Here is an 18,707-nt window from a genome sequence, read left to right as displayed (position 1 = left end):
TTCCCAGTTGGGGACCCAGCCATCATCTGCTCACTTGAATGGCTGGCCTCTGCCACGTTTGGAAGAAATTCTTCATCAGAACCAGTCTTTCCCAATGGCTCCCTCACTCCCATGTCCCTTTATTACTTCCATCAACCCTTCCCCCGCTGGCTCCATTTGACCTTTTTAATAAGCACTGCTCTTTGTGCAGGGCTGCTGGTGAGTTATGGCCATCCCGGCATCTCCCCGGGGCCGGCTGCCTCCCCAGCCCCTGGCCTCCCTGCAGCTTGTAAGGGAAAATTACATTTTAATCTACGTCCATTATTTCCACCCTCTGCCACCTGGGTTTTGGGGGAAAGGTGGTGTTTTTTTGTTTTGTTTTGTCTTGTTTTTTATTTTGTTTTGTTCTTCTCCCTCTTGTCTGTGACCTCTGCCTGTGACCTTATCTTTCTTGTACTTTTTTGCTCTGCTCTGTACCACAGCTCACCTGGGGAAACCACATGACCCCATCAGCAGCCTTCTTCACTCAGGTCATCATTCCCTGAGCACCTGTGTCATCAAAGCCCCAGAGGTCAGCAGAAGATGAGACCTGAGAGCCACTTGATAGTCCTTGAATGGAGCTGGGAAGCCTGAAACCTTCTGGGATTGCCGCAGACCACATGAGTTTACCCTGACACACTGCACCTGATGCGACTTTATGCTCTTCATGTGTTTGTTTTTACCCAAACAAAGTTCACTTGTCTGATACCTTCACATGTATCCAGAGATCTCCATGTTCAGAGCATTTCATCACCCTCAAAGGACCCCTGTTCTCATGGAACATTCCCTTCCAGAACTCCACTCCCAGCCCCCTCCAGCACCCATCTACTCTTTTTCTGCAAATTTGCCTGCTCCTGTCAGTCATGAGCTATCAAGGAAACACTATGTGGGCATTCATGTGTGCTCATCATACAGAATGATGCATTGCACGGTGACAACTCCATATGGCATATATAAAGTATCATGTACTTTGCTTGTATTTACCATCAACCCCCTTCTTTCTTGTGCCTCTCTCGCTGGGTCCCTTTCTCCCCCGCAAAATAATCCTATGAGTATATCTGGATTTTTTTGTTCATTTAACAAGGCAGTTTCAAGGCTCATCTATGTTGTGCCATGTATCAATGCTTCATACTTTTTCATGGTTGCATAATATTCAATTGCATGGAAATGCAATATTTTGGGTTACCCATCCATCCATTCATTGATGAGAACTTGGGTAGTTTATGTCTTTAGTTCTGACGTAATGCTGCTGTGAATATTTGTGCACGGACTTGTTCTGAACACGTATTTCCAGGTCTCTGTGCTATGTGCCAGCATAGACTGGCTGTGTCATGTAGGAGTTCCTCACTTAACTGATTGGGTGCTGGCAGCTGTGCCCCCTCACAGCCTTACCAGTCACATTTTCAGATTTCCTGTGGCTTCCTTGGCATCTGATGGTTTCCAGTTTGGGGGTTCTAGTCATCCTGGTGAGTTTGAAATCATGTGTGGTTTTGATTTGAATTTTCTTAGTGACCAACACTGTACATTTTTTCATGTGTATTATTTTTGGAGAAATGTCCATTTCCATGAATTTCCCCTATTTAAAATTAAATTATACATTTGGTTGTCATTGAATTATTATTTTTTTCTTTTAGAAACATTTTATTATATCTTCCAAGAGTTTTGTACAACATATTTTGATCATATTCATACCTCAATCCCTGACTTCTCCCAGGTCCACGCTCTTCTCTACCTATCCAATTTTGTGTCTTTTTTTTTTTAAATCCTTCAAGACCAACTAGTGCTGCTCAGACATATTGGGAGAGTGGTCTTCCACTGGACCACGGTCAACTTATCAAGTGCTATACATAGTGAACACTGTCCTTCCCTTTCACAGCACCTAAACACTCATCAGTAGCTCCCGGGCTAGGAATGGTATGGCGTGCCCAGCTCCCCTTTCTGTGCTGGGGTTTTGTCTGCTTTGACCTTGCACAGGTTTTGTGGAGTGCACGCTGTCACAACTGCCATGAGTGTCACTTGTGCAGCTACCCTGCTGTGTCCCGAGATGATGCTTCCTTACAGCCACCTACTACCTCTGCATGACAGACACTCTTTCCGACCCCTCTTCCTCAATGACCTTGGAGCCTTGGGAGGAGAGGGTACGGTATACCCGTTACATTTAGGGCTCAGCACTCTGCAGTCTCTTACTGTCCACACACTGGCCAGTTGTGAGTCTCCGTGTTTATCACCATCTGCTGGGAATAGAGGCTCCTCTAGTAAGGTTGAGGGACGCATTGATTCAGGGACATAATGAGAAGCCACTAGGAGCTGGTTTAATGTTATGTCCACTTAGCAAGATAATAATAGTAGATTCTCTTTTAGAGCCTATCTAGCCATGGGTTCTTGGGCCAATAATGATGCTCGATATGGTTTCGTCTTGTGGAGTGGAGCTTAAATCCAACCAGAAAGTGGTTGGTTAGTCCCATGATGCTCGTGCCACTATTACACCAGTGGCCATGACTTGCCAGGGCCAATTATTATTGTAGCTCACAGAGTTCACAGCCAGCCGTGGTTCATGATTACTCTTTTCCTCTAGCAGTGTGTGTGTGACACTTTCAATATCATGAAAACTAACTGGTACAGATGACGCTTCCAGGTCAGGACTCGCTTGATTCCTCCATGTGCTATAACTCAAATACAGAGAGTTGTCAGCAGTAGGATCCTACTGTTGGGTTCTGGAGGGTCACCAGGAGCAATGGCAACACCCTACGCTATTCGGGAATGTATGGGGCCATGCTGGACAACAACTCCAAGGAAGTATTTCTGGCACCGGGCTTTTCATTTGTTAGCCTCTGGTGTCTAGTATGGGCATTTTGTGATGCACGGGTCGAGAACCACTGTGTTAAAGAGGAAGGGTTAGACTATTTAGGAGCTGCCCTGAAGTATGAAGTGTTAGCTCCTCATTCTCCCGGGTACCATTTTCATTAAGGACACAACATTTTATAATAACTATAATACACAAATTGTCAAACTCCATTGCTTGGTGAGGTTTGGAATGAGATAAGAAATAAATATAAAATCAGAAAGCTCTGTGCTTTTCTTTTACCACTTTGGAATCCCGATTTAACCAGTTCAGCAGATGTGTTCAACTACAGAACCAGGAGAATGATGCTGAGCTGGGGACACCAATGACTCTGATGAACAGCCGGAGAAATGAGGTGTACTGGTTAAGCTTGGACTTGGTCCTATAAACATGTAACACCCTGAAGGCTCTAATGGACAAATGGAAGACTTTAATTTTATTATCCAGATATTTTTTTTCCCACTGTCTTAAATAAAGAGGAGTGACATTCAGAAGTGTCTCCTCCTAAATCATCGGAGAGAGATCCAATTACGTTGGCTGTCATTTGTATGATCTCTACTTAGGAGGATCTAATTTTATATAAATTAGTTACCTGTGTATGATAAATAAAAACCTCTCCCCCAATCAAACAAGTGATCGTTCTCCAGAAAGTTCGGTGACAGGGAAATTCAAGCCCCCGAGGCTTCGGCTGGTCTCTGTGAATCTGGGTTGTGTTATGTAATGATGTAATGTCACAGGTGCAAGTTCGAGAGTCCTGATAATTCGTCCTCTGCATTTTCAGCACAGCAGAGGTGACATCTAAACAAGGAAGCCGCCAGAGACCTTTTGTACACATAAAATTTTTGGTAATGAATGGTTTCTAATCAGTCTTATTTGTCACACCAGGAAATGTGTGAGTCCACTTCGGCAGACCCCTGGGCCATCGGTCACAATGAGTGTTGCTCTTGGAGAGATCCAGTTCCCAGATGCAGCCCTACGGAAGGCACAGATGGGTCAAGTGGTTTCATCAGGCTTCCTTGATGGAAGTCAATAGAAAGCTGTCCCAGCTGAGTCAGGCTAATTATAGTGTTGCTGTGCCTAGCAGAAAGGTCCCATGGGAACCTAGAGAAAACAGAACAGCAGGCCTTAGTGAGAGCAGGGAAGAGGACCAGGAGCCACAGGGCTGTAATGATCCATGCAGCTTCTTCTTGCTGACTGGGTAGCTGTAGCTGGAGGGGCTTTGCTTGTCTTTGTAACATTCCATCTTTGCTTTGCCCCTTCGTGGCTTCCATGAGTCTACCTGACTTCCTAAGTGTCAATATTGGTAACTTCTATGACACAGTTCTTCTCTTTAAGTTGCTAAAAGGCTGTATTAGTGACTTTCCTAATTGTTCTGACAAACTATCTGAGAAAAGCAGCTTAAGGAACGCAGGGCTAAAGTTTGAGGGCGCAGTCCATCGTGGCGGAGAAAGCATGGCGGCAGGAGTGTGAGGCAGTTGAACACATTGAATCCACAGTCAGGAAGCAGAGAGAGATGAATGCTGGTGCTCAGCCCACTTCTTTCTCAGACCCCAGCCAATTGTTTGGTGTCACCCCCATTCAGCCTGAGTCTTTTGCTGTTCAGTCTCCCTAGAAACACCATAGATGCATTCAGAGGTGTGTTTCCATGGTGACTGTAAATTCTGTAAGGTTGACAGTGGAGATTATCCAGTACAGAATGAGAATACAGGTGAATTATCTCAACCAAATAGACCCCCTGCCAGTCTAAGCCAAGTATCGCCTGGGACACAGATCCCCATGCACCACGACAGGGTATGGTTCCCTCAAGAGAACTGTAGGCAAGGAGCCTCTTGTCAGCCGGAGATGTGTGGAGCATGTACAGAAGCATGGGCAAGATCCCCTCTGGCTGGGAAATACCAGGGCCTAGAATGAACAGAATGGCTGGATTCCATGTGGGCCAGAACTTGCTTGGTTCAGCCTGTTATACATTTGGGGTGAAATCACGAGGGTTGTTAAATGTACTTATCAATGGAACAACAACAAAAAAAGTGTATGTGCATGTGTGTGCACATATACATATGCGTGCATGTGTGTGCATGTGTGTGCCTCCTGAGCAAAGGACATCAAGAGAGAATTTGGTGACTAACTGGAAGGTAAATGTGGGTTCAACAAATGGCTCAACTTTTAGCTTGAAATTGTTCAACATTAGAAAGCACCACAATTAAGATGTTGACTAACTAAACACCTATTTGCACAATAAATACAAAGGAAGACGGAAATATACCAAGTGAGCAGGATTAAGCTAGCTAGGTATTCAGCAAGTCGTGGTCTATTGACAGTGTGTAAGTTTTTCTCTCCCTGAACCTCCATCCATGTATCTATTCAATGGGCTCATACTGCTATTGAGGGCACACCATGAAAATACAGGTCAAGCAGAGGCAGTACCCAACAGGCAGGCATTGGTACTGGCAGCTAGCCTCCATTCCGGCTGTTGATTGAGCTTGTTTTTAACCAAGCTTGACTCTTGGTTTTCACATCTCTATGTAGCAAGATCCAAATGCATGGACATCATTTCTACCCTGGTCATCTTTGGCTTCTTTCTCCAGCTCCCCTAGGAAACTGAAGAGAACAAGACTGTAGGCATAAACACTGGTCTGAGGTGGGGTGGTCTCTGTACTTTGGGTGTCTTGGGGATGAATGTCATCCCAACCGGAAGTAAAGGACCCTTGTATTTTAGGTATCTTGGGGATGAATGCCATCTCAATTGGAAGTAAAGGATCTCTGTATTTTAGTTATCTTGGGGACGAAGGTCATCTCAACTGGAAATAAAGGATCTCTGTATTTTAGGTATCTCGGGGATGAATGCTATCCCAACCAGAAGTAAAGGGCTCTCTGCAGCAACACGGGCTGGGGGCAGTGTGTGCACAGAAAACACTCAGATGGGCTGAGTTAGGGAAAGAGGCCTGGGGCTGCAGGGAGATGGACAGATGGACGCTGGGGCTCTGGGCTAGGGGCTTGGGGATTTCAAGTATTGTGCAGATACACCTGGGGTAGATGTGGAAGGACTTTGAAGGCTGGTAGCATTTAAACCATCTTTCTTTCTGTCATCTCAGGATCCTTAAAAGGAAACTTAGGAAACATCCATTCAGACCGTCAATGACAGTAGATGATGGGCATGGCCTGTGAACAGACAGAAGCATGGCCTCTGAGAGAAGCAGAGACTCATGGGAAATGGATAAAAATGTCAATGACTAAGTAATGGAAACAATTACCAAAGAGAGGGTGGCTCAATGAATTAATTGATTATTCATAGGAAGCAACTTTTTTTTTTGTTTTGTTTTGTTTTGTTTTGTATTCTGCATGGGAACGGAAGCGACTTTTATTAAGGGCTTCCTCGGTACCAGACACTGCACCGAGTGATCTGTCTATATTATCTCATTTAATCCTTACAATAACCCCACAATGTAGACACCATTGTCGCGCTGCCATTTCCCAGATGGGAAAAAGGCAGGGAGGGCTCCGGTGACGTGCCCATGATCACAGAGCTGGGAACAAATGGAGCCGCTCTCCCAGTGCACGCTTTAGTCTCTGCCCTTAGCCATTGTAATGATGCTCGGTGTTATAGTCCACAAACCGGGTAGCCTCCAAATGACAGAAATGTATCTGGTACGGTCATAAAGATCAGGACGTCTGTGAACAGGGTACCCGGCGTGGTGAGGGCCCACTTTGAGTTTCCGAGCTGATGGCTCACTGTGTTGTCAGCATGGCCCAAGGTGTGGGGAGTCTCTCAGCCTTTTATAAGGACACTGACCCCACCGAGCACTGGCCGAGCCTTCAAGATTCAGTCACCTGCTGAGTGCCTTCTGTGGTGGTATTGTGTTCCCCCAAAATATTGTGCACCCTAATAAACTTATCTGGGGTCAGAGACAGAACAGTCACCAGATACAAAGGCTAGAAAATGGTGGCACTCACACCTTTAATCCTAGCATTCCAGAGGCAGAAACCCCTCTGGATCTCTGTGAGTTCAAGGCCACATTGGAAACAGCCAGGCATGGTGACACACGCCTTTAATCCCAGGGAGTGATGGCAGAAAGGAAAGATATATAAGGCGTGAAGACCAGAAACTAGAAGCATTTTTGGCTGGTTAAGCATTTGGCTGGTTAAGCATTTGACTGGTTAAGCTTTCAGGCTTCTAGCAGCACAGTTCATCTGAGAGCCATTCGGATATGAGGACACAGAGGCTTCCAGTCTGAGGAAACAAGACCAGCTGAGAAGTTGGCCAGGTGAGGTTAGCTGTGGCTTGTACTGGTTCTCTGATCTTCCAGTGCTCACCCCAATAACTGGCTCAGGTTTGATTTTATTAATAAGAACTTTTAAGATTCCTGCTACAGCCTTCCTTCTTAGTATCACCACCCTGGGGATCAGCTTCAATTATATGAATGGAGGCAAACATACAGACCAGGCCATCTCAGATCCATAAATGGATGGACTGATTTTACTCCATAGCAGCTGTTGGTCTCAACATCTCCAGTCAACTAAGACATTCATTCATTCATCCAATCATCCATCCATCCATCCATCCATCCATCCACTCATTCATCCACCCATCTATCTATTCATTCACCCATTCATTCATTCATCCACCCATCCATCCATTCATTTATCCAATTATCCATCCATCCATCCATCCACTCATTCATCCATCCATCTATTCATCTATTCATTCATTCATCCGTTCATTCATAATGAGCATCTATTCTGTTCCAGGTAGGAGTGTATATTACAGCACTGAACAGGCTGACACAGGTGGTGTTTATGCTTTGGAGAGAAGGTTGATAGTAAATAAACACATGTCTACCTTCACACAGGAACCTGAAGAAATGGCTCAGCAGGTAGAGACGACTCGAGTTTCATTGCTGAATCCCATGGGATAGCGGGGACACTTGCACTTGCTTGTGTGGATACCCCCACCCACATATATGCACATATTAACAATAAAGTAAACATTTGTAAGAGACTCCAAGAGTAGCCCTCTGACTTCCACATATTCTATTGCATGCATGCATGTGTATTCAGACACATGAATAAATAAATAATGTTTTAAAAATAAAAAATATAATTTCGGATAGAAGTTAAATCTATAAAGGAAACGTAAAGCATGTAAGAGAATGCAATGTCATGGTGAATGGCAGTGTTAGACATAAGGGTTATTGGCAATGGCAGCAGCTGCTGACTCCCCCACCCCCATTTCCCTGTTTACTTCCCCTTCCTTCCTTCTCCTCCCTTTCTTCCTCTTCTCTCTCATCCTTTTCTCTCCTCCTCCCTCTCCTACTTCTTCACAGGGCTACCTGGGTCACGGTGGAACAGAGAAGAGGTGCTTTAGGATCATAAATTGAACATTATATAAAAATCTGGAGAAAGAACATTTTCAGTAAAGAGAACAGGAAGTGCAAAGGCCCTGGGGCACGAAAGAGCTGCAGGCAGGAACAGTCCAGCCAGGAAGCTGCTGGGGCTTAATTAAGGTGAGCAAAGAGAAGCTCGGGGCAGAAGGAGGCAGCTGTCAGATCTTCATCCTGGATCCCATCGGTGTAGAGGGACGGAAATGGATTTTATTATGACAGAGCAAGAGGGGCCGAACTACATTTAAAAATATCCTTCTGGTCGCTGTGGGTTGTTCCCATCATTCGTCTCCTCAATCCAACAAAAGCAATTTGATTGACTTCAGAATGGACTCACGTTTGTGCTTCGAGTTCCAGCGGTCACCTCCAGCCTCTCCTCTCCCACCCTCCTTGGGGATTCATCTGCCAGAGATGTCCCACCCAGTGGCTGGGTTCATCTGCAGGAGCTCTCTCTTCTTTGTTCTTCTGGGGGTCCTTGGCCTGAGTCATTCTGCAGCCCCAGCTAGCAGAATCAGAGAAGGGGGAAGAGGAGGAGGAGGAGGAGGAGGAGGAGAGGGCAATGGAGAGGGGAGGGAAAAAGGAGGAGGAGAGTGGGAGGGGTGTCAGCCATCACTGCTATTAACCCTTATGTCTAATAGGGGATTAAGCAAATCCATCCACCAGGACCCTGGGCCATCAAACATGAGAAGTTTCGACGTGTTAATCTAATTAATCTTATCAATAAAAACCAGGAGTTAGATATCGGGGTAAAACCTGAAAGATCAGAGAAGCAGGGGAGTAGCCATAGTCACTTCCTTTCTCTTCCATTCCTCCTGTCCAAAAGGGCAGAGATCCTGTCTCCGCCCACCTCATCACTTCCTGTCTCCTCTCTGTACAGACCTCCGGACCTCTATGGTTAACTAGTGGCTAGCTCCACCCTCTGACTCCAAGCAAGCTTTGTGTGTCAGAACACAAACAAAATACCACACGACCAAGTTGCTGTTGCTGTTACACCAACATGGCATATCTTATTCTAGCAACAATGACGCTGCCTGATCATCTTTTATACATCAGGTTTGTGACATACTTTTATTCCCGTGTGTCTGTGTGTGAGCATGAATGCCTGTGCCTGTGGCAGCCAGAAGTCAGCCTCAAGTGTCATCCTTAGGTGCCTGCCATCCAGCTGGTTTGAGGAGGCGACATCTCTAACAGGCCCGAGTTTCACCACTTATGTTAGCTAGACTGAATGACCATCAGGCTCTGAGGATCCACCTGCCTCTGCCTCCCCACACACATGCCACCAGGTTCAACTGCTTACCTGGGTCCTGGGGTCTGAACTCAGGTCTTCACGCTTATGCAGCCTGCACTTTCCTGACTCGACCATCTCCCCTTCTGACAGAGTGGGGTCAGTGCACGTTTGTCCCTAGCTTATAGATGTGGAATTCAAGGCTTGGGCACCTCGCTAAGAATCACCGAATGGATGAATATTTAGCCACATCCTAGAATTGTGCCACTGGCTTCCCTGCTTCATTGTAGCTGGGCTGTATTGCTGGCTGATGGAGGCTGGCTGTGAAATAATAAGGGCGCCCTGAAGCCCATCTTTTCGAGTGCTAAAAGGGCATACAGCTAAACGTTAAACATCATTATCTCTGGGTGGTTAATTATGGAAGATTTTTGCATGTGTTTATGATTTCTGTAATTAGACTTAAACAAAAGCAATAAAAGGTCTCCATGTGTTTTTTCTTCCATGCTCAGCCCCTCTCTCTTCCCCTGTGGCCTCAAGGCCAGTGCTGGGGCTCTCTGTGAATATGAAGCTGGATGCCCTCCTCCCCTTGGCCTCTTGGCTTTGCAATTTCAGCACAATTCTCTCGACCGCTTCAAATATCGCTCTCATTCTAGAGGCTGAGTTGGTTGCTGTTATTGGCTTCCTAGAACAACTTATTGTTTCTTAGCTAGAGGCCTGAATAATACATTTGTAAAAGAGCCAGGTCCCAAAGTGCTTGCCATGTATAGTGTGCACCATACACGTTTGGCAATGGCCTTGGCTTCCCTGAGTCAGAGCCTGTGGTGATCGGCAAAGGACCGGATTGGCTCATCAGGAGACTGGACCTGGAGAATAAGTGGGGATGAGGGATGCTTTGTCACAGTCAGGAGACCTGAGCTCCTCTGTCTTCAATAGCCGCCTGGGGAGTGGGGAATCTATGTTTAAAATGATTTCAATGGGATCTACCCATGGGCTTGCTATGCGGGCTTGAATTTATTCACAAAGGCAGTATTTACAAAGCTCCTACTCGCTAGCACCATGCTAAGCTCTGGGAATTCATCAGAAGTTCAGGAGAAAACCAAGGCCCTGCCTTTGTGGACTTCACAAAGTGGAATCTGTAGGGAAGACAGATGCGGATGGAGGCGGAGATGCGGGATGCTGAGGAAGTTTGTGAGAAAGGAGCTGAAGCCTACAGATCCTAGAAAGGCAGCCCCAGGAAGTCGTGTTTCCGTGAGTGTAAAAGGTTGCCTAAAAGTGAACTTGGCGAAGATCAAGGAAGGAAGTGCGGGAACCTGAAAGTATATGTGTATGTGTGTGGGTGTGGGTTGGGGGGTGTTGTTACTCAGCAGAAAGAATGTCTAACGCCCAGATGGAAGTCCAAAAAACCACAGTCAGCTTGCATGATATTCTGAGAATGAGAAAGTTGCTCAAAGATTGAATTGGGGAAAACAGAACTCATGTCTGTGTGCATGTGTGAGTGTGTGTGTGTGTGTGTGTGTGTGTGTGTGTGTGTGTGTGTGTGTGTCTGTGTCTGCTTGTCTGTGTGTCTGGCGGTAGCGGCGGTGGTTTGAATAGGAATAGCCCCCATAGACTCATGTGTTTGAATACTTGGACCATTGGTCTCTTAGGGTTTCTATTGCTGTGAAGAGACACCATGACCACGGCAACTCTTATCAAGGAAAACACTTAATTGGGGCTGAGTTACAGTTTCAGAGGTTTTGGTCCATTATCATCATGGTGGGAATCATGGTGGTGTGCAGACAGACATGGTGCTGGAGGAGGAGCTGAGAGTTCTATGTCTTGATCCGCAGGCAGCAGAAGCAACTATGAGCCAAACTGGGCATAGCGTAAGCACAGGAGGCCTCAGAGGCCTCTCCACAGTGACACACTTCCTTCAACAAGGCCACACCTACTCCAGCAAGTGCCACTTTCTATGACTAAGCATTCAGACACATGAGTCTATGGGGGCCACACCTATGCAAACCACTACAGTAGTGAATGGAACTGTTAGGAGGTATGGCCTTGTTGGAGTAGGTGTGGCTTTGTTGGAGTAGGTGTGGCCTTGCTAGAGTAGGTGTGGCTTTGTTGGAGGAAGTATGTTACTAGGAGGTGGGCTTTGAGATCACAGAAGCTCAAACCAGTTCACTTCCTGACGCCTGTGGATTGGGATATAGAACTCCTGGCTCCTTCTCCAGCTCTATATCTTCCTGCAAGCTGCCATGCTTCTCATCATGACAATTATGTACTTTTAAATCTCTGAAACTGTAAGCCAGCCCCAATTAAATGTTTTCCTCGATAAGAGTTGCCATGGTCATGATGTCTCTTCACAACAATAGAAACCCTAGCTAAGACAGGAGTTTAAAGCTGTGGACTTTTTTTGTTGTTGGAGACAGGATCTTACTGCATAGTCGGACTAGTCTCAAATGTGCCATCCCCCTGCTTCAGCCTTTCAGTGCTGGGATAACAGGCCTGTGTTGCTCTGCCTGAGAGAAGCTAAATACAAAAATATGATAAGGAGACAGAAGTGTTCATTGCTCTGATTTGATCAGTATTCACTGTAGACACTAGCTGGATATCACGTGGATCCAAATAAATATGCACAATGCATATGTGTTGACCCAAACTTAAGAACAAAGGTTCTATTTGTAAGGGCCATCACCAAACAGAGGCAGTCAGAACTGAGAAGGAGGCTGCATCCGAGGATGGAGGAGGCTCTTGTTCTAGCATTCTTCTTCCATTCAGAAAATGTTTGTGCAGCACCCACAAATGTCACAGACAGAGCTTTATGGGACACAGAGAGAGACAAGGAGAGGCTCTGGCCATATGGAGTCCCAGCCCGCTGGGGAGATGCTGTAACTAACACCAGAGTCATTAAAAAGATCTTACACGAGGGGCATCAGCGGTTGTCAGCAGGTAAGGTAAAGGGGTGGGATCCAGAAACACAAGGAGGTCGAAGAATGCTGCTCTTCCTGGCAGGTGGACCAGGCAACCTTCAGAAGTTGGGCAGAACACTGAAGTCTGGGAGGAAGTCAGTCCAACCTGGGATCCTTCAGCTCTGACACAGTTATCTTCTCCCCATGAGGATTTTGGGTGGTCGGGTTGTATTGGGAGGCAGGTGGAACCTGAGAATAATTCTCCTGGTTCTCACAGACTCATGACCTTGGGTGTTTGATGCTGAATGCGGTCCACCTTTTCCAGGTCCAGCTGTCCACAGTTAACATGCTCAAACAAGGGCTCACACCATGTTCTTGCAAACAGCCCGACAAAAACAAAGACATTCTAAAGAGACACGTGTGTCTCTCAATCTGACTATCAGGCTAGTGACATGGTGGACCCCTAGAAATGGGAATTTCCCCCAGAATCTCATGATGAGGAGAGGGAGGAAAAGGCTTCAATGGAGAGAACTTGACTCCTGGAAAGAGATTTCACATCGTTCAACAACTCAACAGACCACCTTACAGCATAAGCTTGACGTTCAGACAGTGGTGGGTCTCTCCTGGGCAGGATGTCATTTGATCAGGACTGCTTAGGTGTGTGCACAGGCCTGATTCTTCACGTAATCTCTCTCCAGTTCCCAAAAGATGGACTTAAGGAGTTCACTGGACCTCTTTGTCCCCCTTCCTCATGTGACCACTTCGAATAAATCTCCCTTTCCTGCCTTTTACTATTAATTTTATTGTTTTAATCAATTGATTTGAAGAAAGAGTGGTTGAACTTGGCTTTTGGGAGGTATAGGTTGTGACCCCAAGTTCAGTACTATTCTGGGTCATGCCCATGGCTGATTGATAGCTGCTTTGAGGGGGTGGAGGTGTGTGTGTGTGTGTGTGTGTGTGTGTGTGTGTGTGTGTGTGTGTAATATATGTGTGTTGTGTATATATGTGATGTGTATATGATATATGTGTGTGTTATATATGTGCATGTGATGTGATGTATGTGTATGTGTGATGTATGTGCTTATGTTACGTGGTGTGTGTTTGTGTTCATATGTGTGTGTGCACAAGTATGGGTGTAGGTGCACATGTACATGTGTGAATGAGTTTGTGGAGGTCAGAGGTTGACAGACATTGAACATCTTCCTAGAGTGTTCTCTGTCTTATGTGCTCAGGCAGGGTCTCTCACTTGAATCCGGATATCACCAAGTTGGCTAGCCAGCCCATTCCAAAGATTCCCATCTGGTCTCCTGAGTGCTGGGGTTAGAGGCAGGCCAACACATCCACTCCACATTTATGTGGATGCTGAGGGACCAAACTCCAGTCATCACAAAGTGTGTTCACCGAGGCTTCTCCCAGCCCCCACAGCTCCTTTAACTTCACCTCTTGTTTGCTCTCCTCCATGCATGTGTTTATTGACCTTTTCATTTGAAAACAGAGATGCGCCAATCACAGGCAAGGCGGAAATGGCACCACTGCCCAAGCACGTTGCTGCAATATCTCAGAGATGGAAATCTCCAGCGTCGATTAGGGAAGCTGCGTTAGGCTGTTCATTCATCAGAGCCTCCTGATAAAGTCTGCCACAGCCAGAGTGCTGTATTCTGTTTCCTTTTTACAGATAGAAAAACCATATCATTGTCTTTATCGATCTCTACTGCTGTTATTATCAGGGCACACTTTCAAAGCCACTACCCATGCTTCCCCTTCACAGGCTATGTCCTGCAGCCCTGAATTCAGAATGGGGACTCCAGTAAGAGTTTAATGCCTGAGGTTTATGTTTGTCACAACTTGGAACTGAGTAGCGTGACCTTGGACAGATCACTTCATTTCTCTGACCCTCAATATTGCTGATAATTTATGGTTTGATCCAAAATGTTGCCCAATGGGCTCATAGGTTGAATACTGTTCCCCCACTGATGGTATATTTTGGAAAGCTGTAGAGCCTTCCAGAGGTGGGAATTGACTGGTGGAAGAAGGTCACTAGGGACAGGTCAATGAATGCTCTACCTGGCTAATTCCATCACTTTCTGCATCCTGGTTTCTCATGATGCGAGAAACATCCACCACACACACTCCAACCATGGCAGGCACCATGGTGGGCTGCCACCCTCTGAAACCATGAAACCATGATGAATCATCCATCCCTTAAATTGTTTCCTTTAAGTACTGTGGTCCACGGTGTCACATACGAGTCATTCACACAACAGCCGTGCCTCTTCCCTGGGTGGTTGAGAGGATTAAACAACAGTGAGCCCGACACTTTTGGGAAATGTTTTCCCCAAAATGTCATGCCTAAGAGTGACCCAGAGAGTCTTCCAGAATGCATATGCAAATCATATGCCGGTCAAATCTGGGAGGCAAGGGATGGGGCTTCCTAAGAGATGTCATCATGCCAAGGAACCCTTAGGAGGCATGTGGGAAGCCATCACTCTAGCCACCTGTTAAGTGCTGTGGGATGTTCTGTATGTCAAGTGTGTTGCTGATTGGTCAAAAAATAAATCACTGATTGGCCAGTGGCCAGGCAGGAAGTATAGGCGGGACAAGGAGGAGAATAAAACTGGGAAGTGGAAGGCTGAGTCAGAGAGACACTGCCAGCCGCCACCAGGGCAAAGCAGCATGTGAAGATGTTGGTAAGCCATGAGCCATGTGGCAAGGTATAGATTTGTAGAAATGGATTAATTTAAGCTATAAGAACAGTTAGCAAGAAGCCTGCCACGGCCATACAGTTTGTAAGCAATATAAGTCTCTGTGTTTACTTGGTTGGGTCTGAGCGGCTGTGGGACTGGCAGGTGAGAGAGATTTGTCCTGACTGTGGGCCAGGCAGAAAAACTCTAGCTACAGTTAAGCTTTTTCCTTTTACTGTTTTCAGCCCACATTTCCCAGTGTTCACCTCTGCCTCTGCTTCAACATCTTTGGTCAATGTTTCTTAGACCACAAGACTGCTCTCCGTTCCCTGGGTTTGAAAGCCACTTTCCTGTGACTGCCTGCACAAGCTTCTCTCTCCTCAATCAAGTGACCTTTGACAGACTGAACACCTCCCGTTAGCTTTGTGAAAACGATAGTGTCCCTGGTGCTGCTGGGGAAGGTCTGCCTGAGATGCAGTTGTCTGGGGGAATTCTCAGGTTGTAGTCAGCCAGCCATTAACTGCTCATCTGGATCTGTGCTCTCAGTCACATTTATAGCAGCTAGGGGTTGGCTTCTATCTTCTGACTAATTTCTTGTGGGTTTGTGTAGTGGGTAGCCATTCCAGCTTTGATCTGGAAGTTCCAACCCCCACTGAGGCTTTGGCAACTGTCATGCCTACAAGGCGGGGCCAAGGGAGGCACCGAGAGACCCGAGATCTTCTGGATGGGCCAGCACGCTCTCTGTTCCTGGACCCTAGACAGTGGAGGTTGACCCAGCAGAGCTCCAGAGAACACCACTGGACTGCGATACACCTTCCCCAGACCCCGCAACCTATCTATCCCTTCATTTGTAAGTTACCCACTAAATAAATCTTCCTTTTAACTATGTGGAGTGGCCTTAATAATTTCACCAATAGGTGAAATTTGGTTGAGAAAACATTATGGATTCTTCAGTGAAGCCACAGTATACAGACCTTTCTTCCTTCCTTTTCTTCTCTCTTCCCTCCCTCCCTCCCTTCCTCCATCCCTTCCTCCATCCCTCCTTCTTTCCTTCCTTCCATCCATCCTTTCTTCTTTCCTTCATTTCTTCCTTCCTTCCCTCCTTCCTTCCTTCCTTCCCTCTTTCCTTCCTTCCTTCCTCTGCCCATTCACTAAACAAGAGTTCATGTCACACCTGTCTACACGACAGGTACTGCATTCACCCAACCCCCCTCTGCAGGAGTTCAATGCATGTCTGTGGAGTTGCTGTCACACTGGTAAATATCATCTCTCAGCATTGAGGATTTCTGCTGTCTTGATAGGCAGTGGGTGTGTGAGTGCCACTGACCCAACCATGTCTTTTATCTGAGCTGATGATGCAGTGGCCAGCTCTGAGGCAATGCCAGAGAGAGCCCCATTATCTTCTATGTACCAGGGCATGCTTCGTGAAACTAGAACCCTGAGGTGCCAACCTAGGAAGAAAGGGATGCAGATTTCCACGTTTGCAACAAAACTGTCACTCACACCACCAAGACTGAATGAATATCGGAACCGTGAGACTGTATTTCTTTCCAGATTTTCTGTCGCTGGGAAATACCTCTGCCTACCAAATTGCCAGGCAGAGCATACACTCCAAGACAAGGGAAAAGCCAACATAAAATTGGAAACAGAAACCCAAGTTAACCTGCCATAAGTATGATAATTTACACTTATGTCTGTGTCTAGTACCAGGCACTGCATTCCTTACCCTAGGCAGAATGTTTCCCAGTCAATTGACATGCTCCAAGGACAGAGCTGGTCTCATGGATGATGCCACGGCCCACGGTCATCACAACAGACACTCATAAGCGGCTAAGTGACCAAAAGTTAGATATATTATTCTCTCCAACCGCTTGACAGGAGAGACATCATCACTGTCCTTGTGTCATGTCTGAAGGAACCGAGACACACAGACGCTCGGGGACATCCTCAGGCAAGTTTCAGGGCTGAGATGTGGCCTTCCTTCTATTCTTGGAGACCCCAGGGCAGGTGATTACTGAGTCACCGGTAATCTGAGTCTGTCAATTCAGACTCTGAGTTGACAAGAGCCAAGTTGGTGATTGGTTAATCTTGGGAACGGTGGTTTGAATAAAAATGGCGGTCATAATCTCTCACGTGTGGACCTGAGTTAGAAGTCAACATTCCCATGAGTTCTGAGAACCAGCCATCGTGGATGCGAACAAGGAACAGCCGACGAGTTTCATAAGCCTGTGGTCATAGGATGAAGAAGCAGAAACACGCTCAGAGTGAGGGGCATCGGCGCAACCGGGCAAGGAGTAGATAGCCCAAACCTGGGGTAAGATAAGAAAAATTGCAGGTTGGAAGTGCTCTTTCCACAAAGAGTGGGTCAGAAACAGGTCTTCTAACCGGGTGTGAGTTCGTTGTTCCTTATCTAGAGCAGTTAGGGGACTGAGCGGAGGTCCAGAGCATGAATTAATTAGTGCAGCACTTTCACCCCGTCCAGTACCCGCCATTCCAAGCACCATTAAGGAACCATCAGCACCACTCTGCTGGTTTCTCAGCACCGAATTCGCAAGGCTCTGTCCTTTAGTGACTTCTGAGATCTAGGTGAAAGGAAGAACCCATCAGCCTTCTCCAGCTTAGGCCTTGGAAGAACTGGATAGAACACAACCCACTCAAGACAAGCTTCTTGGCCAGAGGTGGCCACTACTTGGCTGTCCTTCCAAAGGAGGACTGAGCTACCTGTAATACCAGGTTATTGACAGTGATGGTATATGTAGTTAGAGTTTTCCTGCCTGACCCACAGTCAGGACAAATCTTTGTCACCTGCCAGTCCCACAGCCACTCAGACCCAACCAAGTAAACACAGAGACTTATATTGCTTACAAACTGTATGGCCGTGGCAGGCTTCTTGCTAACTGTTCTTATTAGCTTAAATTAATCCATATCTATAAATCTATACCTTGCCACGTGGCTCGTGGCTTACCAGCACGAGCTTCACTTCACATGCTGCTTGTCCTGGTGGCGGCTGGCAGTGTCTCTGACTCAGCCTTCCACTTCCCAGCTTTATTCTCCTCCTTGTCCCACCTATACTTCCTCCTGCCTGACTACTGGCCAATCAGTGTTTTATTTATTGACCAATCAGAGCAACACATTTGCCATACAGAACATCCCACAGCAGGTATCCATCATAATTTTAGCTCTTAGGTGTAGGCTCTCTCCCTACTATGATAGAAATAATTTGTAAGCATGTACATATTTGTTTTACTTAAAACAAACTGAATTTTAATAGTGAAGTTGGGTGTGGTGACACACGCCTGTAATCCCAGTACTTGGGAGGCCATAGCAAGGGGAATGGCACCAGTTCAAAGCCAGTCTGGGTTACATGGCATCTGTCAGGTCAGCCAGACCTATGTAATAAAACCTTGTCTCTAAAAAACAACAACAATAACAACACAACAAAACAACAAAACAAATAAAGAATAGACCAGTGGTTTCCTCATGTGGTGGCGATAAAACCATAAAATCATTTTTGTTGCTACTTCCTAACTGTAATTTGTTACTGTTATGAATCATAATGCAAATACCTCGTATGCAAGATATCTGATATGCAACCCTGTGAAAGGGTCATTTGACCCCCAAAGGGGTCTCAGCCCACTGGTTGTGAACTGCTGGAACAGACTATGACTTTAT

Source organism: Peromyscus californicus, unplaced genomic scaffold, assembly GCF_007827085.1.
Source record: "Peromyscus californicus insignis strain IS unplaced genomic scaffold, ASM782708v3 Scaffold_2__1_contigs__length_46816999, whole genome shotgun sequence".
Classification (NCBI taxonomy): domain Eukaryota; kingdom Metazoa; phylum Chordata; class Mammalia; order Rodentia; family Cricetidae; genus Peromyscus; species Peromyscus californicus.
Note: the sequence above shows the minus strand (reverse complement) of the source record.